The sequence below is a fragment of the Tenrec ecaudatus genome, chromosome 4, assembly GCF_050624435.1.
Source record: "Tenrec ecaudatus isolate mTenEca1 chromosome 4, mTenEca1.hap1, whole genome shotgun sequence".
Classification (NCBI taxonomy): Eukaryota; Metazoa; Chordata; class Mammalia; order Afrosoricida; family Tenrecidae; genus Tenrec; species Tenrec ecaudatus.
Genome location: NC_134533.1, coordinates 46303435 through 46328757, shown reverse-complemented (window position 1 = coordinate 46328757; position 25323 = coordinate 46303435). Strand labels below are relative to the sequence as shown.

General features: G+C 38.8%; 1 protein-coding gene across 1 annotated transcript in view; it reads left to right on the top strand.

Annotated features, from left to right (window-relative positions):
• The window catches only part of LUZP2 (leucine zipper protein 2), a 297788-nt gene that overhangs the window by 103749 nt on the left and 168716 nt on the right, over positions 1-25323 (top strand). The window lies entirely within an intron of this gene.

The following is a 25323-nucleotide window of genomic DNA, read 5'->3' as shown; positions in this document are numbered from 1 at the left end:
TGTATTGTTTTTCTCCAGGCACTGGTGCTTCCTAATAAGATGTCCAACATACCTGAGGAATCTTGCCATCTCAGTTTCTAAGAAGCATTCTGTCTGTGTGTCTTCCACGAGAGATTTGCTAGTTCTTCCGGTAGCCCATTGTACCAGTCATCTACTACCAATAGATCTATGAGTGCACACATAAACAATTTTTGTAAGTTAATGTCTGTTTCTTGTGACCAAGAAATCTAGCTGATAGTATGCAATTGACTTGTTTTAAGTAAGGATTTAAGTGAAGAAACTTCCCCACCAAAGCATTCTAAAATTTTGGTCCTTGTTTACCACTGGCTCACAAATAAGCCAAACATGGTGGGAGTTGGAGTTATGGGGGGAGGGGCTAGTTCGCTGCTATTATAGCTTATATTTAGACCATATCAGTGAGATTGTTCTTGGTTAATACACTTGATTGAAAATGTAAGATCCGTATGATTGGAGTTTTTGTTTCTATCACTTCACAGATAAGAAACCCAATGCCTATTGTCATCACAGATCACAATCAGGACGAAAGAGCAAAAGGAGATTATTTGGAAAATAGTATATTTATATAAGAATCTCTTTCTGAGAAATATTTATATTGCTACTCTGTGTCACATCACCATGACATTAGAATGAGCCCTAGAAGGACAACAAAGCACTCACTGCTGAGATAAAACGGTGGTGCTTTGAATCTGTGCAGTTGATCACAGGAGAATGACCTGCTCTCTGACACCATGAAGCCTACAGACGGAAATCCTCTAGGTGGTCATTCGACTTTGCACCTGGCGCACTCTGAGTCTGAAAACCAATAGTGTTCTATGTATATAATATATAGGATGATTCTTAGTACTGGTTATAAGTCATATTACAAAGAGAATCATAAGACACTTAAAGTATATTGAAAAGTATTTCTCCAAAAAGTTACATCTATGTGTGCGTATGTATATACAATATGTGTGTGTGTGTTTCATTTGTGGTTTAATATGCTCTTTTGGTACACCCTCACTCTTCAACAGATTCTATTTAAGCATTCTTTAAAAATTAACACAGGATTTATATTTATTGTCAACCATATTTATTACATGTGATGTTTAAGTCAACACAATTTTCCTTTGTAAGAACGGTTGATGAATAAGCTTAAATAACTAATGTAATTACCATCTTCCTCTGGAATTCTGTCTCTTGCAATTTTATTATCTCTCCTACCAATCAGCTTTCATCAAAGATGCATCACACATCCCAGAGATTAGTCAAAGTGTCAGTTATGCTGTCAACCTGAATTTATCTCTTCTGAACACTTCAGTTTTTATTTTGTCACTAATGCTATTGTATGTAGTTAACTCTAAATTAACTAATGCTACTGTATGCAGTTAATTCAAGACTTAAAAATAAAAATCCAGTCTGCCCCAGGAGACTCGTTGTTGTGATTAGATGACGTTGAGTCTGTTCTGACTCATAGCAACCCTATAGAACAAGAGACTGCCAAGTCCTGCGGCATCATTACAAAAGCTACTATAGGTGAACACATTGCTGCAGCTACTGGTTGCATGCACGTCATTGAATGTCATTTTTTGCTACCCACTTTTCCCGCTTAAGATATATCTAGTTCGTCTGATAGTGTGATCCAAATATGTGATAGAAAGTGTTAGCGTACTCACTTCTAAGTATTCTGCTGATCCTTCTTCCAACACGGATGTGTTTGCTCTTTAGCACTCCCTGACATTATCAAGATTCTGTGTCACCATAGTAATTCAAATCAATTTTTGCTTCTGTTTACATAATGCTTAGTCTGGCTTTCACAATCCAGAAGACTATTAAAATATAGTTTCTTTGATCAAGTGCCTCTAACTCCTTGTGTTAGGCTTAGATCTCTAGAGAACAAACCCAGTGACTATATCATGTGTATATATATATATATATATATATATATATAGTGTCTACATAGATACTATATATACACATATACGGAGAATTTATATATAAGGGATATATATGCTTTATATAAAACAGTGGCTCACACAGTTAAATTAAGTCTGGTTCAAGGTTGGGAGTCAAATATTAACCTAGAGGTCATTCCTGACTTGAGTAGCTTCCAAGGCCAACAAATAAGGTATCAGTGAGATGCATCAGGAAGCAGGAAGAACACAGGGTGGTGGAAGCAAAGGTTGATGAGGCCAAGGGAGCAAATGAGGCTTGTCACTGTAGGGTTGGATGAATCCCAGGTTAACAGGCAAACAGACAGAGGGTGATGGTAATTGCTAGGATCAGGAGGTGGGGAATCCAGATGCAGGATCTGAACCAGCAAGACATGAGCCAGCTTCCTCACAGTCTCAATTTAAATCAAAATGAGGCCATACCCCTAATTTTAATGAAGCTTAATCTCAGTTGTATCAAGACTGTGACTGGAGTAGAGGATAGTATTCCACACTATTCTTCTCACAATTACTTAACTCCTCGTAGAAAATTCCATCATCGGGTTAATTATATTCTGTTGGATCATTTATTTGGAAAATCCTGGCCCAGCCAAATTGACACAAAATCTGTCATATTTCTTAAAATGACCTTTTGCTTTTAAACAGTATAAAGCTATCTTTAAATTTTCTATTTCCATGGGTGTTGATTTTCTATGCAAGTAAAATGAATTCTCTGACCATTGAAATCTTTTCTCCATTTATCCCGGTGGCACTTATTGGTCCTGTGGCTTTTATGTTCTTTATGTTTATGTGCAGTCCATAGCTGCAGTATTTGGTCTTCATCAGCAAGTGCTTCAAGTCCTTGTCACTTTTAGCAAGCAAAATTGTGTTATCTGGATATGGAAGGCTGTGTATGAATCTTCTTCCAATCCGGACATTGTGCTTTTCCTACAGGAAAACGTCTTGAATTATGTCATCAGCAGATAGATTCAGTAAATATGGTTTAAGGATAAGTCCAGGTGCACAACTTTTTCTGATTTTAAGTAATTTGATGTCTCCTTACTTTTTTTAGACAACCTACTCTTGGTCTATATACACACTATACATGAACACAATGAAATGGTCTGAAATCACATATTTTGCCATATTATTCTGGTTATTCCTAATGGAAAAATAATTTATCCAGATTTGTCCGACATCTGTTATAAGCTCATTTAGTCAAATACCTTTATATAAGCTGTGTTCTCTGCTTTCATTAAGATTCAACTGACACAAATAAAGAGATCCCTTGTTTCAAATATTCCTTTGAATTCAGCTTGAGTGTATGGCAAATCCCAGATGATATACAGGTGCAACTGTTTTTGAATAATCATCAGCAAAATTTTACTTGCCTGTGATACTAATGATATTATTTCATGATGTCTACTTTCTGTTGGATTGCCCTTTAGAACTGACACAAATATGGATCTAGTCTAGTCAATTAGCCATGTAGCTGACTGAATTTCTGGGCATAGGTGCGTTACTTCTTGAAGCACCTGAATTGGTGTTTCTGATGCTTTGTTTTCTGTAAGTGTTTTCAGTACAGCCTTTGACTTCTTTCAAATGTATGTGCAATAAGAATTATTTGTGATCTTATCCAGATCGCTGCTCCAAAGAACCTGTATTCTCTATAACCCACATTAGGAAATGTTTAATGGACTCTGGAGAAAATGTTTAATGCAAAACTTCATGAAGCCAATGTAAGCATTTATTTAAGAACTGACCTACATTGTGGTGTTGACTTTACATACAATGTGCCATCTAGTTACTTTAGAAAATAATTTTATCAAACAAACTATATGATACATATTGAAGTTCTAATGTTTCCCTTTTCATTCCAAATCACTCACCTGACCTTTCCGTTAGTGGCGTTTGATTGCCATCTGCAGCATTGCCATCCTTTCCTCCCTTTCTCTTCCCTCTTCTCCTCATTCCTTTGTCCCCTTGGTCTTCCTTTTCTTCCCTAGTCTTTGTCTTCCTCTTCGTTACCTTGTAAAAATTATAATTTTCTTTCATGTGGCCAGACATTGCCCTTCACCAAAATCTTGTGCCTGGAGCTTGTCAGTTTGTTTATTTTATAGCAAAGTGGTTCTTTTTATGTGTAGACCTTCTCTCTCTTCTAATGATTAAAAACCCACCTTGTACGCCAGTGCTAATCTAATTCCATGGGAGGTTTGTTTCCTCTGATCTGCCCTGTGCAATGGTTCCTACTAAGGCCGAGTACTGACATCCATCTGGAATGAGTCCATGCTATATTTGCTCACTCCTATTGCTAAAGCCTCAGCCGTGCTCTCTAGTCTCACCGTGTTGTACTCTGCCCTGGCTGGAGCAGCTCCCTAGCACAACTATGAAGCCATCTGGGACGATTAAGACCTTTTGGAGGATTAAAAGCATATTTAAAATGTGAGTGCCCTCCCAGTTCTTCAAACTCTTCTCTTCCCATATGTTTTTTATCCCCATTTTTTTACTCAACAAAATGGAGAGTAAATTAAACATGTGGAAGCAGTGGATGCCCATATGTACATTTTACTTTTTATAAACATATGTTTTAAGAAAAACCTGTAGATTTTCACTGATGGTTTAGGGTCGATGACATATGAATATGTGGGATGTGCAAAATTGCATTTTATATTTACAAAACACTTGCACATTTATAGCTTCCTTTTTGCACTAACATGGTGAAGAGGCAAACACTATTATAGATGGAGAAACCAGAGTTTTAAAATGTCACAGAAGAGATATGTTAATAATGATAGTAGAAATAAAAAGGAGTCCTAAGTCTAAAACACCAGTCTGGTGAATTCTGTTCCATGTTTTTTTCTTCTATAGCATTTCATCAAATAAAATTATTATTTTTTAAATAAAAACCTTGGAGTTGACTTTAAGAATAGCATTAGAAGAATTTTCTTGCTTGTTCTTGTCTAATCAGGCAAGTCCAGGTGCACACTGGATGAACAGATGGAAAAGCAATTAAGACAGATGCGATGACAGTTCATTTGCAGACTGTAATGCTTGCAAACCCCACTGCTAGTCTAAAAGCACAGATCACAGCAGGTATATCACAAGATGAATCAACTACGGTCTCTTGAGCTGCACAACTTTCAGGTCTTTTAAAATTTTGGAAAGTGAATTGCATTCAGTGATTTTAAAATCTGACATCTATTAATTACTTCTTAGTTACTGCACGTTTTAATAATCACTGTACCATGGAAATAATCAAGTAAACGCAAAATGCTAGGCCACTTAAACCTCATGCACACAGCTGAAGTGAGGTGAGAATGGAAGAGTGACCCAAGCCTTTGCCTTTGTCCTTGTGAGTCATTGCCATCAACATAACGGAAAGCACTCAACTGGTGCTTCAAGCAGGGAATCAATTTAACTTCTCCCCTTTCTTTCTCAGATTACCCTTTGACTAAAAGCATTTGCATAATTGAAAGGCTGTACATATTTTTTCAGGTTGGAATAAATTGCTGGCACTGAAGAGAGAGGCATCAAAATAAACCTCATGGTGGGTCAGAGAGAGTCAGCTGGATCTCAGAATGCTTGGAATGATCACACACACACACACACACACACACACACAGAGTATTTGGGAGCCAGTCAGAGACAGGTGACCCAAAGGGCATGGCCAGGAGTCCTAGGCAGACCTGAGACTCACCTCTTCCTCTTTAGAGTTGTGTGACTTGCGGAAGTGTCTTGTCCTCACCAAGAGTCAGTTTGTGTTTCTTCTCTTCACGTGAAAGCATTGTGTGTCTTAGCTATTTCACAAAACTAATATATAAAATTTCAAAAACAATAACCGTAGAAGCCTAACAGCTTTCTATTATTCTACATGTCTTCATCCGATACTATTTGAACTCTAAGTCTTGCCAGAATAACGAGTACAGAAGTAGCCACTGCATAGTAATGGGGGAACAAAAATACGACAGAGAGACCTTGAAATAAGTAAAACCTATTCATTTCTTCCTCTGACTCTTTAGGGTGCAATGATAGAATGCAGGTTTGTGGACCCTGAGAACAGATAATCTTGATTTACCCTGCCCAGTGTGGAATCAGGATTCTTAAGTATGAACAACACTTTAGGTAGCGGTTCGCAAACTGTGGGTCACAACCCCTTTGGGGATTGAATGACCCTTTCACAGGGGTCCCCCAATTCAAAACAGTAGCAAAATTACAGTTCTAAAGTAGCAATGAAAATAATGTTCTGGTTGTGGGGTGGGCAGGGGGGGTGGTCAGCACAACAGGAGGAACTGTATGTATGAAAGGGTCGCGGCATGAGGAAGGTTGAGAACCATTGCTTTAGGTGGTTCTGAAAAGGTGATCAGAAGATTCAAAGGTGAAGAACTATTGCCTGAACTCCTCATCTGTGGGTGTTGCCACTTCCTCACCAGATGGGCAGGAAAGTGACTTGGGAGCTAGGGCTAGATTTATTCATTCACACAAACTCAGCCTACGACACATAGTGGACTCATGTTTGCTACTCTAAAAAAACTGTTTCTCATGCGTTCTGCTAATGAACCTTAGGACTGAAGATTGATGATTTAACACGTCCCACTTCCTGGTGTGAGAGTTAAGACCAGGCTACTGAGTTGAAGTGAATGAAGAAGAATGCAGTTGGTCACCATGGATACTTCAGCCCAGTAACTTCTTTCTCTGCTCTAACAAGCATAACACTCCCCAGAAGTAAGCTTTTCTCACTTTCTTGCAGCTTTGTGGGGCCATGTGCCTTAGTTTGGGGCACTGATAATGTGAACAGAAGTGATGTCAGTATATTCCATTATGTATCCATTAAAAAAAATGAATAAAAACACATTCTCTCCCTGGTTTCCTATCCTCCTGCCTTGACTGGGAATGTGGACATGTGTGTGAACTCTCATGAAACCAACAGACAAGGGCAACATCATAACATTGATAGAGAAGTATCTGTAAGAAGTAGGTTTATGTTACTTTGACTGTATATTGGAAGGAATTAGTGTATATATTGTTTAAAGTTCTTTTATTATGGGTGTGCATTCCCCACAGTTAAACTCAATTTGTTCTAGTAATGAAAGAATTAAGTGGGCACCCAGAATGATACAAGGATATTGCACCCCAAAGATATGAACTATGCTTCCTGGATGCTTTTGCCTTCAGAAGCGGTAAAGTAGCTGTTAGACAGATTCAAAATAAGTCAGTATGAACATTGCTGGATTAACTGCCTAGGACTTCATAATTAGAGAAGGCTGTGTTTATTGCTACTAAATAATATACAGATCCTTATTTCTGGCTTTTGGTCATGATTCAAAACTTCTGAGTAATACAATTGACATTGCTAAGGTTGGTAGGCTAACATTAATATGAGAAGCCCACCTATATGCAGTTCAAAATTAGGTGAACTCTAGGTGAAACTCTCTTGTGTAGAAAACACTTACAGGTTCTAAACTTGATATCAGAACCCCAGTGAATTATTGGAAATTATAACTTAAAGTAAAGCAAGGACAATGTTGAGTCCCAAGGCCCTTCCAAAATATCCAGAGAATGCCTGTGAATGTAGATATTAGAAATGTAATCGAGTGCCTGATTCATTATTCATGAAGATTGTGGAGTGCAAGGTTTATGTTAAAGGCTTTTGAGTCGTATTCCCATCACCCTGAAAAATAGCCCTGTCACAATAGTGCAGCTGAGAGATAGATGGGTCATCTTTTTCATATCTGAGAGGGCTGCTTAGTAATGATACTAGAGTAGCTTTTGAAGGTAGTCAGATGCTAGTCAGCGAACCTGTGTTATAAAAACTGAATTTTTTCAAAGGGGGCTGTGGACGTGCAATAGAAGGAAGTGACACGAACTAGAGAGATTTCCTGAGCTGTGGGACCCCAAACCAGAATGGAATGCCTGCTAGATAGCATCTCTATACATTGGACTAGTTATTATTGTATATTGTTACAAAAGTGATTCTCAGAAAAATAAATAGTACCCCACAGACATAAAACTTTGGCTAGTAGTAGCAGAATTTAAAACACTGAAAAATAAGAGATTTTATGTAACATTTATAAAGATCAAAGAAGATGAGGACAAGCAATTGCTTAACCTTCACTTCTTTTAGTTATACAGATTTTCAAACCAATGTCCCTTGTTTGAGTGGTTAATACACTAGTTACATGACTAGTGTTTTCTCACATTGGAGGAGAGTTATTTTACATAAAGGCTCTTCAGTGCCTTCTGGGCCTGTTTAACAGAAATACTTAATCAGCATTTGAGGAAAGCATGGATGATAAGATGAAGGCAGACACGAAGGGGAATCAGGGCGATGACTTTAAAGGTGGCATTTCAGACCCTTCTAGAGGCCGAGAGAGGTGGAAACAAGCAGCCTTTCAAAGGAGTGCTTCAGCATCAACATACTGCAGCTGCTTCCTCCAGAGAAAGATAGCGTTCTCTTTGGAAACAGATGTTTTCTCTGAAATCAGACTGTTCATTCTTATGCAGCGAGTACAGACGGACATAACTGCCTTTCAAAGGAGACATTGTGCATAACACGGAGAGGTCGCTTTTCTGCTCGCAACATGCCCAGTCACGTGGAGTGCAACTGCTTTAGCAGGATTTTAATTTTAAGAAACAAGAAAGGGAATATTTCAGTAGCAAGAATGACAGAATATTTACCATTTTAAGGGTATGGCATTCTGATAGGAATGAGTAAGTCCATGCTTAAAGATAGAGATACTAATAGTTGAATTTAAAGCTAAAACCCCAAACTCACTGTTATCCATATGTTCTGCCTTATTGTGTCCCTATAGGTCAGGGTAGAATGGCACCATGTGGGTTTCTAAGGCTGTCAGTCATTATGGGATTAGAAAGCCTCATCTTCCTTTTGAGGCGTGGATGGGAGGTGATGGGAGGTTCGAGGCGCTGCCCCACTCCAAGCCCACTCTGCCCTTTTGACCCTCCCCACGTCAGGTGTACTGCCATCTAGTTGATTCGGACTCACAACGATCCTGTAGGACACGTGGTTCTGCCACTGTGGTTGTTATTGTTACAGGTCCCTTGTGGTGTGGTGGTTACACATTGGGCTGCAATCCTCCTGGTCAGCAGTTTGAATCCACCAGCAGCTCTGCTGATCATTCTACTCCTGTACATAGTTATAGTCTCGAAAATCCACCAGAGGTCACTAGGAGTCAGTGTTGACTTAATGGCAGTGAGAACTCTTTTGAAAGTAAAAAGTATTACCTCGCAGAACAGCTGGTGGTTTTAAACGTTGGACCCAAAGCCATCAGAGAAACATTTTTTATTTCAGTCCAAAATTTTTCTTCCAATTTCTCTCTCCATTCACTTGACCTTCTTTTAATAGCAAATCCCAATCTTTATTTTTCGTTGTTGCCAGCTTTAACAAGGCTTAAGGTTGGTTTAAGCAGAAATCTAGAATAAGCAGGTCGTCTTATGTGCTAAGGCGTCAAAATACAACTAAAGAAACTATGCCTGGTCCTGTTCCACGCTCACAACTGTTAGTTGGAACTGATTATTGGAGTCACTGTGGTGCTCCATCTCATGGAGGGGTTTCCTCGTCTGCAAGCGTGATGTCCTTCTCCAGGGCGTGGTCTCTTCTGATCGCCAGTGTAAGGTACAGCCTTGAACCCAAGGAGCATTCTTGTGGGCTTCTTTCAAAAGAGAGTTATTTGTTCTTTAAGATTTACAAACACTCACAGGCAGATTTCAAGATCTTTATGGGAATAGATAGCCTCATCTTTTCTGGAGAATCTGGGGGATTTTAGCTGCCAACCTTGTAGGCGGGCAACCCAACTAAGTCACTGTGCTGCCGACTCCTGGGACTGGTGGCAGCCCATAGTGCAGTCAAGGGTCCTCACAAACACCATGATTCATGCATATAAACTATTCTCCTGTTTTCCCATTCTGTGTCCAACTTTTGCATGCAGATGGAACCCCCTCGGTTTGGGTCCACCTTAGTCCTCCAGGTGATGGCTCTGCTCCTTATGACTTAGCACCGCTTACATGGTTCTCTTCATTCTGTCAGGCAAAATCTGGATCATCCAAAAAGAGTTGCCTTCAGCAAGATTCAAATTCTTGGAAATATTACGTGTGAGGGAGCAGAATTGTGCTCTGTACAGTTTTCAATTTTTGTTTGTTTGTTTTGCAAGGGGTGGAGACAGGTGGGGAAAGATCAGAGGTTTTTAGTTTGAAGATTGTGAGCGTGCAATAGAACTGCCATGCTTTTTGGTCAGCAGACATGGCCAAAAGTCTACATGACCTTGTAGAAACCTGGGACTCCACAGTCGGATTTATAATAAAAATAAATATATCTTTCTAATGAGCTGAAGAGCCTTGGTGGTGTAGTGTTTATGCATTGAGTTGCTAAACACAGGATCAAAGGTTCGAACCACCAGCCACCGCACTGGAGAAAGATGGGCATTCTACTGTAAAGAGTTAAACAGTCTCGGAAACCCACAGGAGAAGTTCAACCCTGTCCTGTGGGGTCGCTACAGCTCAGAACTGGCTGGATGTCAGATAATTTGGGGGGGTTTAATAAGCTGAAAGACTTTAAACTGAATGAATTTAAGCATGCTGAATGGAGGGTTATTTTACCAGGGCTGTGGAGTTGAGATGAATATACAATTTTAAGTTAATTAGATTATAAATAAATAAAATGTAGAGTTTTTTGTATTTCCCTATGACATACTTTTAGATTTGGAGTTTACATACTTGGTGTAAGCTTTATTGTGTGCTTGTTCTATGAAGACATTGTCATTGACATTAAGGAAGAAGAACACAAGAGAATGAATAGTCTCCAACTTGAAAAAATAATGTTAAGTCAGTCCAAAATGCCTAACAACTATTTTTTAAAAGAATACCTTAAGTTTTAAATCATTAACAGCATAGAATACTATTTAATACATAAGTACAAATAAATATGAGGAAATACTAGAAATTCAACGAGAAAAAATTAGGATATTATTTTAAAATCATTTTATTGGGGCTCATACTATTTTTTAAGGAGTAAGATTTGTGATAGGAATTTGAAGACTTTAAAAAGAAGGGAATAGCAATCAATATAGGTCATTGTCCACAATGTAATTATAGCAATAATGAAGAAGATAGAAATTCTAACTAATTATAGTAATACTTATTATCCATAATAATTATTATTAATGAATGGTAGCTTTAGTTGCCTACTGTAAGGCAGTGGTAGTAGTAGTAGGTTCAGAATATGACTACTTTATTTTTAGTTCAAGGTCTGTTTGTTGACCTTTAGGAGTATTTTCAAGTCGAGTCTGATGGGGTACCATGCTATGGCCCCAAAGCCCGTTTTTGGTATTTCCTGGAGGACTTCGTTGCTCTGTTTCCCTTGCTGTTCTGCTCCACACCCTTAGTGTTTTGCCTCAAGGTAGTGGGAACAGATTGGGTGCAGTTCCCACACTGTGTCTCCAGCGTTGTCCCTTGTAGGTCTATGGGTCAGTGAGGAATGTCGTGTCTCATAGTGGAGACGACCATGTGGTCCTCTCTATGCATTGGCTGCTCTGAGTGGGAACATTGTGCCCAAGGCTTGCTGGGCCAGGATGTGCTCCACTTTCTGTTACTCCCCCTTCATTTGCTCCTGTGTGCTCTGGTGAGACATGTCCCTCTCCCAGAGCTGCAGCTTCAGTGCTGTCCTCTGAAATAAATTCTTCTGGGGAGAAGAATATTGCTGCTTTGAAGGAGGAGCCTAACTAGGATCAGCCCAATGCTGACTTCCATGAATTCGAGGTCTACTTCTTACCAATTTCGACCACAGCTAACCTTCTCCAGCATTCTCAATGTCTCTCCTTGGTTCAGTGAACTATTTCAATGGCCACACAAGACCCACAGATTATACTTATGATTAAATGATTGAATAAGGAAAGAACAGAGTAAAACTCGGTATCAGGATAAACAGGCTACTGCTCCTTGTAAGAATCAGTAAGTAGCTAAGAAAAATCCCTCTTCTGCAGGACAATCCTTCTCTCTGCCCGGTGAGGACAAGTTCCTCCTGCCTCCTTAGGACCGCCTCCTCTAGCCCCACTCAGGACAGGCGCCCACTGTCCTGGGATCGTACTCACTGACTCAGTCGCAGGGTACCTTGTAGGCTTGTAAGGGGCACAGCCAAAATGTTCCTTAAAAAGAGGATGGTGAGGCTTTGTCTAATGTTCTTTGAGCAGATAAGAAGGGACCATTCTGCACAGAAGGACATCATGCTTGGTAAAGTAAATGGTGAGCAACATAAAGGAAGACTCTCAATGAGATTGCTTGGCACATGAGCTATCATATTGATTTCAACATAATAATGACTGAGAGTATGACATAGTGAGACATTATTTAGTCCTATTGTACACTGTGTCACAATGAGTTGGAACCAACTTGGTAGGAACTAAATGAAAACCACTGGAGGCTTTCCAGGTGTTATCGCAATCAGCCCCACCCCCTACCCCTAAGTCCAGGAGAAGGCTCTATTTGTATTATGGTTTTAACCATTTGGAAACTTAGGTCAGAGTGGATAAGAAAACTATTTTATGAATTGAAATTTGACCGAGAAAAGACGTGTTGAAGTCCTAACACCCTCTGTAAATTAGACTGTGTTTGGAAGTAAGTCTTTGAAGATGGCGTAATTTAGTTAACATTAGATCATACTGAAATAGGGTGTGTTCCAATCCAATAAGGGTAGCATGGACATAAAAATATAAAAGAAACAGAAACAACTAAAGGGAAGGAAATGCTGGCCTATAAAAATTGAGGCAGATATTGGAGTTACTGTATGCTATTCAAAAAGCAAGGCGCCTCGGGGGCAACCAGAAGCTAGAAGGGGTAAGGAAGCGCCTTCTCTGAAAAGAGTTGGAAAGAACATAGTTCTGCTCACAGGTGTGTGCACAACTTCTTGACAATAACAGCCCTTCTTGACAATAACTGCCTAGGGTTTGGAACCCTTTTAGGATTCTCTGTGAAGCAAGTCCTAGAATATTAGTGCACGTGGAATAGTATAATAGCTAGCTTATTAAAAGCAAATATGAAATGACACAAAACAAAATCTCACTGGCCTCCCATCAATTGTGACTCATAGTTGTCCCATGAAGAGAACAGATCCACTCCTCTGAGTTGCTATGGCTGGCATCTTGGGGGCAGTAAAACCTTGTCATTATTCTCTCACCACGTGCCACCACACACATCCAACCAGAGAAAAAGGAACCTGGGGACCAGTTGAACCGCACAGTGATACCTGTAGTTGAATTCCATCATTTCCTGGCTTGATGACTAGATTTCTTATATCCCTAATCCTTCTGTCGACTCTTTAATCAAGACAATATATTCTCAGCAGGGCTAATCTATCTGAACTTGGAAGGAACACTACAATGATATATGAGACTACTCTACCATGTCAGAAATTTCTAGTAATCCTAGGACAATAAAGTAAACTCAATTGTTCAACAAATATCTGTCTTTGAAATTTATAACTTTATTCCCTGGCTTGAACAGGAGTACATACAAAATCCTCATTAATAATAACAGAAGATGGAATTCAAAAAGCAGTAAATTAGGTTCAAACTAGCAAACATCCAAAATAACAATTTTGAAATGAGATATGAGCCATAAATGACATACCTTTGATATATCTTGTCAGCTAAACTGATCCATGTAGTGACAATAAGGACAAAGTAGAACTGCTCCTTTGGATTTCTAAAGGCATACATCTTTATGGGAGAAGAAAGCTTTGTCATTTTTCCGCTGAGTCACTGGTGGTATAGAAGTTAACACTGGTGATGCAGGGTAGCACTCTAACGGAGAATACTCTCGCTACCAAGGTGCTATGATTCAAAATTGATGAGATGGCAGTGGATGTTGTCTTTGGTTTGGTACAGAAAAAAAACCCTTGTCTTAAAATATGGGAGTATGTTACACACTTTAATATCATAGAATACGGGGAAATAAGTAAATTAAATTGTCATAAGACTGTGAGCAAACTCAGTTCTCCCACAAAGTTAGGGCAAAAAAAAGAGAAATTATCTCTCAAGTATCTTGTCAACTGTTTCTGGGATGAGTTGGTCTTTTTAGGTTTAAGATTCTCGATGGACTTGTAAGGAAAGGGTAGTGTGTTGTTCAAATGTAACTGAGTGGATCAGAGCAAGACTCACCTCAGCAGCATGATAGAGGAACTAACCTATATTTCTTCTTATAGCATAATTATTTCCTAATGATGTCACTGCTATAGGAACAGAGTTATTTTATAAATCATAGCTTCTTGTAATGCCTTGAAGGGAATAGGATGGGCTAATAATTACATATATGGATTAAGATCCCAAAGATGCATTTCATGTGTACCCATATTTAGGTAAGTGAATGTTTGCTTATTTATCTATGAATAGCTCAATAGGAAGCCAGCGTTTTGTTTGTTTATCATTTTTTTCAAGCAAAGGAGAAATCATCAGAAACTATACTTTAAGAAGGAGGAGTATGGGTCCTGGAAGGTGACACCAGTCTAGTTCTATCAAATCTCAGATACGTTGCTTAGTAAGTAATGATGATCACAGGTTATATAATATAATTAACCCGTTTATTTTTCTCATTTAAAATAGAGATAATTAATAAGCTTGCCTAAAATTGCTGCTGTGAGGATTCAGTGAAATAGCTTGTGGACAGTACTTAGCATGGCACAAAGCACACTTTCGATAAATGTTGTCTCAGCCACTTAGATAATATGCACAAATCCCCAGTAAATTTTTTTCCTCTGAAAAGCTAAAATTTAACATCTTATCATTTATGTATATTAATAGCATTTTTATAATACTCAGTTAATTTTGAATTGAATATCCTCTCTATCTCCTAAACTTTCAAAAAGAGGTAACTGAATGAGTAATGTTACTATCATAAATACAATAGCACTTAGATTTATCAATTGCTGGCCTTAGGGTGCAAATCCATTTCAAGAGGTATCATATAATTGAAGGTAGAATCTCCAAGCTGCACTGAAGGTGATGACAATAAACAAGGATCCAAGAACTCTAGAGTATGGTTGGTGATACCTGTCGATGGTAAACATTCCTTGTTTATGCGAATTCCAAAACAGTTGATGATGCAACAGAGTACATAAGTTCTCTAACACTATCATTACTATCACATTTAATTAAAACTTTTCTAAAGATAATTTTAAGACATCTACAGCAGTATACTCACAGGAAAATTCCAGAAATTCCAGATGACTCATGAAGAGCACATAAATGAAGACATAATATGGCTAATCTTAGAAGGACCTTGTCTGAAGGCACAGAATACCAGAAAGGTGTTGACTTGTACTTTATTGATGATGCGAGGGTATTCAGGTGTCTGTATCATAATAAACTATGACTAATATTGTGAAGAATGAGAATTACAGAACACTTCATTTTACTCATGCCAAACCTGTATGTAGGCTAACAGGCAGTTGTTGGTTTGGGGTATAGATGTGTATGCACGCTGATGTCAGGGGCCATTGAGTCAGCGCCAATACACATCGACATATGCACAACAGAACAAAACACTGCACAGTCCTGCGCCATCTTCATGATTGTTTCTATGCCTGAGCCCATTGATGAAGCAATTATGTCAGTCCATCTTGTCGAAGGACTTCCTCTCTGTTGCCACCCCTGTTCTTACCAAACATGATGACCTTTTCCAGGGACTGGTTTCTCCTGACAGATAGTATGTCCAAAGTTTGTAAGATATAGTCTGCCATCCTTGCCGCTAAGGAGCACTCTGGCCTCACTTCTTCCGTTTCAGACTGGTTTGCCCCTCAGCAGTCCGTTGTGCTTCTGATAGCTTCTCCAGTACAGCTATTCAAATGCCTCTGTTCTATGGTCTTATTTAATTTCCAACTCTGGTTGCGTAGATATGCTTACATGTATATTACGTTTATATATACACAGAAATCTACATATAAGTATAGATAGATAGGTAGATAGATCGCTAAAGGAGGCTTCAGAAATATGTGAAAAAACTGTTATCTTTCAGCTCCATTTTTGCATGAACATTTTGATATTCCCTTATACACACACACACACATTTTTAAAAGATGGTGTTGTCTACTCAATTTGACTCATAGCAACCCTATAAGACAAAGCACACTTACCCTTGTTGGTCTCTGAAGCTGTAAATCGTCACCATTAGGAAAGGAAGCAACTTGTGGGTTCAAACACTGACCTTGAAGGTAGCGGCCCTGTGTGTAGCCCAGTATACCCCACCACGTTTCCATATATTCAAACCAAAGCCACTGCCATAGAGTCAATGCTGACGCCTAGCGACTACGTAGGACAGGGTAGAACTGTCCCCATACGTTTCTGTTTTAGAACTCTTTACTGGAGCAGACAGCCCAGTCTTTCTCCCTCAGATCTGCTGGTGTTTTAAAGAACTGAATGTGTGAATTGCCACCCAATGCATAACCACTATTCCACCAGGACTGGTAAGGATATACTAGGAAGGAAGGGAAAAAGAGATAGATTCTAAAGTTCTATTGCAATAGAAAACGGGCCATGGACAAATGGCATGTGATCATCAAAGAAGGTATTTCATTATTTCATCAACTTAATTTCATGATAAATAGAAGCTGTGTGGTGTGAAAGAAAATGATTACTGCAAGGCATAGCAGGACTTTTTGAAGTCTATTTTTCTTACTCTCAAAATATTAAAATATTCTTGTTTAATTTCAGTAAATTGGCAAGATAGAAAACATCTATTGTGTGCTCATTCTATCATTATAGTTGGGAAGTGTAAATTTTTATTTTACATTTACAAGTCCAAATTTTTATTTTACATTTCACAGTTTTATAAAAGACAAATTTTGTTTTTGTGTTGAAATTTGGACTTGAAGTTGTTTTGAGGATTTGGGGAAGATGTGGTAGAATAAAAGTGTTTTGCATGTGATAAAGACATGAACTTTTGGAGGTCAAAAGGTGGAATGTCATAGATTGAATTTATTTCACCCAAAATATGTCAACTTGGCTTGGCAATCATTCCTAGAATTGTGTGGTTGTCCTCAGTGTTGTGATCTGATGTTTTTCATGTGGAGATGTGTTTTAAATCCTTGTCTCTATGGCTCTGATATGGTCCACTTGGGAGACAATTGTCTGTTACCGTAATGATTTAGGATTAGGTCATTTTAATGAGAGGTAGAGTGAAATATATCTTGATTCATCTTTGTTCAATGCCATATTAAGATAAAGAGAGAATCAGGCAGTCAGGCAGGGAACTGACTACCTACCACCTAGTAAGTACAGATGGGAATAGGGCAATTCACTGGCCCCACAATACCTGTACTTAAAGTTTCTATACCCAGGGAATGATTAATACTGAAACATACATAATTCTTAAAAAGAAAGGAAAAACCACTGGACTCAGACATGTTGAAAGAATACAAGGACTTTCCTAGTAAACTGTGAATCCACAGAGAGAGAAGGCCTTGCCCTAGAATTGGCCTTCTAAGTTTAGATTTCCAAATCTCTAAATTGCAATAGAATCAATTTATATCTATCAATACCATCCACTGATGTCCTTTCTGTTAAGGTAGAATGGAATGAATAAGACAATTGCTACTGCAAGTGTATTCTTAGCACATCCTCCAAGTTAAGGCAGAAAGGATGGGGACTGCTGATCACAGCACATGTCCTTTCATTCTTCATCAAAGCTTCTGCTTCTAGTATGTAGACCTACCCTTAGTCTCTACAGTAGCAGTTCTCAACCTGTGGGTCATGACCGCTTTGGGGGTTGAATGACCCTTTCACAGAGGTGGCCTGGTTCATAACAGTAGCAAAATTACAGTGATAAAGTAGCAACAAAATTAATTCTATGGTTGGGGGGTCACCACCACATGGGGAACTGTATTAAATGGCCATGTCATTAGGAAGGTTGAAAATCACCGCTCTACAGCCATCTTTCTTTCTTATTTTTCAAAGTTGTGAAATCTGTTATCTTATTTGAGTCTAGTTCCTAAGTTATACAATCTTTAGAAACATTTTAGGATTAAAACATATGTACTGAATTCTCTTTATAAAAGTGAAAGCACAGCTTGAGGAGCCCTGAGTGGGGTGGAGGTCAGCGATCCACAGTTTCATTTCTAACACAGAACCCGGCAGTTCAAATGCAGCCTACATCATATCATTGAAAACTATAACCACCTCATTTTACTAAGGAAGACAAGTCAGGTAACCTTATAAAGAATAAACACCCATAGAATACAGTAGCACTGCACCAGAGCACCTTCCTTAAGGCTGTAACCTTTATGGACTCTGACTGTGCCATCTCTCCCTAAGCATATCTTTCTCCTGCAATTTCTTCAGTCCAAGAAACACCTGGTGAGCTTGGACCAATGACTAGTATTTTGCATCTAAGATTTTAATCATTGCATTTCCTGATTCCATGTACATGATAAGCAGAAAACTGAAACAGAAAACCAAACATGTCTAGTTCACAAACAATCCGCATCATTGGATGCATTTACCCTCAGTAGGTGAACGTTAGAGAGAGTCCAATTAAAATCTAATTATGACTTGCACTGAGACACAGTATATTTCATTGAACTCAAGTGAAAGCTTTTCTTTTTTAATCATTTTATCGGGACTCACAACTGTCATCCCAATCCACACACACATCGATTGTGTAAAGCACACTTATACATTCATTGCCCCCGTCACTCTCATCATTCTCAGAACTCTCGCTTTCTCCTTGGGCTCCTGGAATCAGCTCCTCATTTTCCTTTCTCCCCTTCCTCCCTGCTCCCCCCTCCCCCATGAACCCTTGATAATTTATATGTTATTATTTTATCATATCTTACACTGCCCAGCGTCTTCCTTCACCCACTTTTCTGTTGGCCATCCCCCAGTGAGGAGGTTATATGTAGATCCTTGTAATCAGTTCCTCCTTTCTACCCCACCTTCCTTCCCAGTATCGCCACTCTCACCACTGGTCCTGAGGGGTTCATCTGTTCTGGGTTCCCTGTGTTTCCAGGTTCCATCCGCTATTCATTCTCTGGTCTAACCAGGTTTGCAAGGTAGAATCGGGATCATGATAGTGGTGGGGGGTGGGGGGTGGAGGGAAGCATTTAAGAACTAGAGGAAGCCTATGAGTTCTTTTTAAATAGTTTTCTTTTTTCTCTTCTTTTTGTGGATTCCTCCGTGCGTTACCTGGACACCAAACCTGCCTTGTTAGAAGGAGCTCTCACTCTACCTTGAGGGCTCAGCTCTCTCATGAGTCCATGACAAGTTGTGTATTTTCTGTTAACTTTGCGTTTTTCATGGTTGAAGGACAACTGTGAAAACTTCCTAAGCGTTTTGTCTGCCAATACTGTAATTAGAATGCTCTTTCATCAGATACTGTAATGTCTATTTCACCGGCTTGGGCAATGATGACTCTGTTTCTGTTGGCTTACTTTTCCTTCATTATGCATTACATTTTCTTGCTTCTTTTATTGTAATGCTGATTTGTGAACATCATATTTTAGGGCACCTGACTTTTATTTTCTTCTGAGAGTGGTTTTATTTCAGTAAACACAACTATTGATTCAATGTGATTCTTTTATATCTTGCTTTTTAAACTTCATAAGATTGTTCTGGATTAGCATTTACAGTAAGACTAGATCAGCTCTAATTCACGACAGCCCTTTTGGGATATTTATGACACATCACGGTTGTTTAAGTATTTCCGCCCTGACTGGTTAGGATTTAAGTATCTCCCTGTATTATTTCAATTCTCATAAAGTTATTAACTTTAGACAACTTATACTAATTTCTGATAAATGGAGTTGCTCACATGGGAGTGACATTTGTGTTGACACAAGTCCTCGTGTCACATGTACTTCACTCATCTTTCCTCTTTCTAAAGGAGGCTTGTGACCACACCTTCTGAGCAACAGAGTAAGAACGACCAGTTTAGAGCCTCTGCACCGTACGTCAGATACCTTCAAACATAAGAACAATATATATTTCATTCTCTTTAGAAAGCCTCACCATGTGTCTTGATGCATGATGAGTACCGATATTTGCAAAAATATAGTATTTGAATAATTCAAGATAATTTTCTTCACATGTATAAAACATTTCAGGGTATTGAAATTCTAAATGAGCTCTTTAGAATTTCATCTTAGCTTAGCTTAAGAAGGTAAAATAGAAAAAAGGATATTTTCAAAGTAAGACATCTGCATCCTCTTATAGCAAGGTAAGGAAATAAAATTAGAAATGATGTGCAAAATCAGGTGAAAATTGTGAGTGAAGAACTCTTAAATTTGATATATTCATTCAGTCATTTTTTCATTCTCTTTGCATAAAATGTTATTCAATAGTATCATGGAGCTCATCACATTGGCGTGCTTTAGAGTCATTATTTAGGAGTTGCACATTTTATTGTATTGTTTGCTACTGCTGAGCCGGGATGCATCCCACATCCTGTGAGTGTTACAAAGTTCTCTGTCTTCTTGTGGTTTGCCTATTTAGTGGAGGAAGAGATATGTGCCTAAATTACTTTAAAAATAGACAGCAAGGCCCGAGTTAATGAGACAGACTTAATTGTACAGCTATGAGGGTTTGGAATCTCTGGGTGTTACAATATTTAACTGTTTGAGTCCTGCAATACACAGCAGTGAAAGTCAACATAGCTGGCCTTTTATGGTTTCCGCATTACCACAAGGCAGGGGTCAGACATGCCTTGACCCTCCCTTTTTACCGGTTCTGACACCACCCATTCCTCCACACCCCTCTCTCTACATCTATACTGGTTTCAGTAGCTAATTACAATGGCTACACAGAACTCACAGTAGTACAATTAAAGGGATTTAATAGGGAAGTTAATGAGCTACCACAAATCAGTTTCCACAAACAGTAAGGATACAGTTGCTGGTCTCCTCAGCCAGCAACCAAGTCTTTCTCCATTCGTAGCTTCTCAGCCATGTGGTCCCTTGGCCTTGGCCTCCAGGGCCCAGGAAGGCAGCCTACCTGTTACTTTGTCTCATAGTCCCCTAATCTCCTGCGTGATAAGAAGTATAGACCCCAGAAGCACCTAGAAGACAAGGTCTGGTGATCACTTTGTGAAGAATCAATTATTGAAACTCTGTGGAGTACAGTTAAACACTGACATATACAGAATCACCATGCGCTGTCATCAACGTGTGAGTAATACGAATATATACATGTATGTGCAAGTGATCATGTAGATATAAATTCAAATGATTAAGAACACATGACTTCCATATCAGAAGAAAAGATATATCTCAAAGAATCTAGATTAGTTTTTCAGTGGTTTTATTGGCATTCAATTCACATACATAAAACTCAATAGTTCAGTCACGTCAAGAAGAGTTGTCCAATTATCACCACAGTCAGTCTTAGATCAATTTCTTTATTCTGATACTCATTGCTATTTGCTCCCCAATCTCCCCCAGCCTCCTGCCACACCACCAACGAAACATCACGCTTGTTACGTCCTCTCTCTATTGACCTGCCCTGGATTTCATATACAGAACAATAGTTAAAAGCAAAACAAAACAACTAACAAAAATAACAAATTAAAACGTATAAAAACCTCCATTGAAAAGAAAGGCAAAAGTATTAAAAACCAAGAACAAATTTGAATGAATAATATAGAAGATCAAATGATAGTATGCTAAAATTTAACCTAAGTGCATCTTCAACAATCTACTTTCCAATGCATTCTGAATGATAACCAGGATATTCACATCCCTGGTCCAAGTCAGAGAGGATTCACCAGAGGCTTAATTCATCTGTATTTCTTCTTCATTTTAAAAACAATGCAAACAAACAACAAAAAAACCCTGAAAAGCTTTAAATTGTATCAAAATGGAAATCAAATGATAATATATTACATTTTACCCTAACTACTTATGTTAGGGTTCTCTAGAGAGACAAAACTGAATTGCTAATAATTATATATATATATAATTTAAAGGTTAACAGATCTACCTGATACCTTCAGGCCAAAAGAGAGAGCACATTACTAAGACTTAATGTCAGAAATAACTTTTGAGAATCAAGAGACCCTTTGAGTCACATATCCAGGTATCAAGAAAATAAGAGTCCTCACAACACATGGTGCTGAATGGACAGGAAGACCTGTTCATGTATCAGGGGCTATATGACAGCATTCAGATGATAGCAAACATGAATATTTGCAGCTATTTAAAGAGTTTAAACTGAAATTGTTTTATAAAATAGCCTATCGACATAGAACAGAGGGCATCTGTAGGATAAGCATTCATAATGAATCAGTAATTTACATTGCTGAGTGCAGGCCTCTCTCTAGATCCTTCCATGAAGTCTAAAGGTTTTCGCTGTCCTTGCTAAGCATAAACATAGATGGGACTTACATTATGGGAAAGTTGTTCTTTTTTTCATCTAAGGTGACGCAATGAGGATTAATCCCTAGGAAAAGAGTTTGCTTCTCTCAACATAGGTTGGGAGGGAAGTTGTATAGGAAAGTTGTAACGCTTCATACCTAAGATTTTGAAGGATGGTATGTTTTATTTATAAGAAGCTGGGCTAGGACTTGACCAAGTTGTTACCAAGGTTGTTACCTCTTTTGAAATGGGTTTGGACAGGACAAAATGATGTAGTATGGCCAGGGTTTGTTTCTTGTCAGGAGTTACAGCATTCTTGGGTCACTTGAGGACTATTTCATGTGTTCTATGCATGCTTAAAATTTTATGCTGGCCAGCTATTTCTGAAGGACAACTTCTCAGGGGTCCCCATCAACTGCTTGCTTCTAAGAGAAACATCTTTTAGAGAGGTTTTCAGTCACTTACCAAGGGGCATGTACTCACGGAACAGAATGAAGATTGGTTTTGCCTTTATTTTTCTTGGTTTAAAGTAGAGGAATTTTCCATTCCCAATTAATTTACTGCCGCTAATGTCTTTTACATAAAGAGGACCAAAATCCACACACCAACTGGTAACACAATGACTAATGGAGAAAAGACTGAGGTTTTCAAGGATCCTATCTTGCTTGGCTCCACAATCAATCTTCATGGAAGAAGCAGTACAAAGGCCCAATGGCCGATTGCCTTCGGTAAATCTAGGGCACAAGACCCCTTTAGAGTGGGTGGAAAAGCAAGGCTGCTGCTTCCAGGACTAAGGTGCACCTGACCTAAGTCATAGTATTTTAAATTTCCTCATATGCATAGAGAAGTCGGACATTGAATAAGGAAGACTGAAGAAGAATTGATGCTCTTGAATCGTGGTGACGGAAAAGAATATCGCGAGGACCAAGAAAAGAACAAACAAACTGTCTTGGAAGAAGTCTGACCAGAGTGCTCTGTTGAGGCCAGGAGAGCAAGGCGTTGCCTTACCTGCTTTGACATGTTGTAGAGGAGACCAGTCCCTAGAAAGGGACATCATGCTTGGAAAACGAGAGGGGGCAGTGTCAAAGAAGAAGCCCTCAGCCACATGGTTGACACAGCGGCTGTCCCAAAGGATCCCAGCACGGGCCTTGGCAGTGTTTCATTCTGTTGCACATCAGGCTACTGTGGGTTGGAAGCAACTTGATGGCACCTAATGACAACAGTCTCTTTGATGACAAAGTTTACGTTGCAAGAATTCAGTTTGGGGAAGCCTTTGTTTTCAGTGGGTACTCATTCGTTTGGAGTCTGAAATGAAATGTGCCCTGCATTGGTGCTTTCTGTCTAGGTCCACAATGGAAAGTGAGGGATCAAAGAATCTCACAGTCAGGTGGAAGAGGCCTAGAACCAATCTATTGATTTTTTAAAAATCTGTAATAGTGTTCTTATCCCAATCACTATCCCTTTTCTCTTGTCAGTTTTTCATGACTGCAACTGTGAAGACTTGATCTGCCACCGATTATGATTTGGGCTTCACTGTATCTTTTACTATCTTCTATATTTAGAAATATGGCCATAAATCCTTGGCTCAGAAGCATGCAGATGGTCGCAGTCTCCTCCATCAGATGAGTTGTCTTTATTTTTGCCCTAAGACTTAGTAATTCAAAAATAGCTGTAATAATTCCAGAGGCCTTCCAGAAATTCAAGCGAGATTCAGAAGAGGATGTGAAATGAGGGATATCATTGCTGACATCAGATGTATCTTGGCTGAAAGCAGAAACTATAAGTGTGTACTTGTGTTTTATTGACTATGTAAAGGGATTTGACTCAGGGGATCATAATATCATCTGAAATGGAGTATTCTACCCTGAAGGTGTGCGGCCAATTACACACTCCAAGTGAGAGGAAGAAAGAAAAGTCTTCATGTAGAAGGTATGCCAGCAAGGTGCCCACAGCAGTGCAAGAGGCTGTCTTTGTGGTGTCCTGTTTGAAATCAGAACGCATCGACAATATTTGCCTGTGGCTATAGAATTTACACTTTGGAGAGTCATCTATTGTTGTTTCACCTTAACTAAACTTTCAAGGTAACCATAGAAACCAGCTGTGGATTATGAGCAAGCTAACAGAACAATAAAGATTGTCTTTATTGACTGATTAGATGGCAGGGGAAAGCTTTTAATCACTAACAGGTAAACAGAATGATCTGATCATTTTAAGGTGACAGCCACAATCCATCCTGTCTACTTTTGAGCCATGCAGTGAGTTGTAAACATGCAATAGAGACTATCTAATTGCTTTGGGCTAACTTCATTTTATAATGAATGGTTTTTCTAACTATATTAATTTAAAAATAGGTTAAAATAGCAAACTATAGATAACCGAAAAGAAGAGAAATGCCAGAACACTTAATGATGCTCAAGTGGAAACTTTACATAGACTAAATGGCAGTAATTTGAAAAGAACAAGTGAATATTGAATGTTTTAAAATCAGAAAAAGTATGTTTCAAGGCTATATTTTTCACCATATTAATATAATCGGTATTCCTAGCAAGTAATCTAAAACACAGGACTATATGAGGAAGAACATAGAATTAGGGTGGGAGGAAAGTTTATAAATTTTTTTGATGAAAGGTGACACAATCGTCTTGCTGAAAGCCTGGGGGACTTGAAGCACTTGCTAATGAAAATCCAAGACTGCACCTTCACTATCGATTACCGTTCAATGTAGAGAAGACCTACATGATTGCAACTGACCAATAGATAACTTCATGATAGACAGGGAAAGATTGAAGCTGTCATGTATTTCATTTTATTTGTGTCCACAATCAGCTCTCATGGAGGCAGCAGATCAAGAAATCAAAGGACCGTGCACAGACCTGCTGCACAAGGGCCTCTTTAAAGTGTCGAAGAGCAAGAATGGCATTTAGAGAAATAAGTTGTGTCTGACCACATCTATGGTAATTTCAGTGGTCTCATATGCATGTGAAAGCTGGACTATTCATAAAGAAGGCCACTGAATAATTGCTATATTCAAATTACAGTGTTAGTGAAAAATGC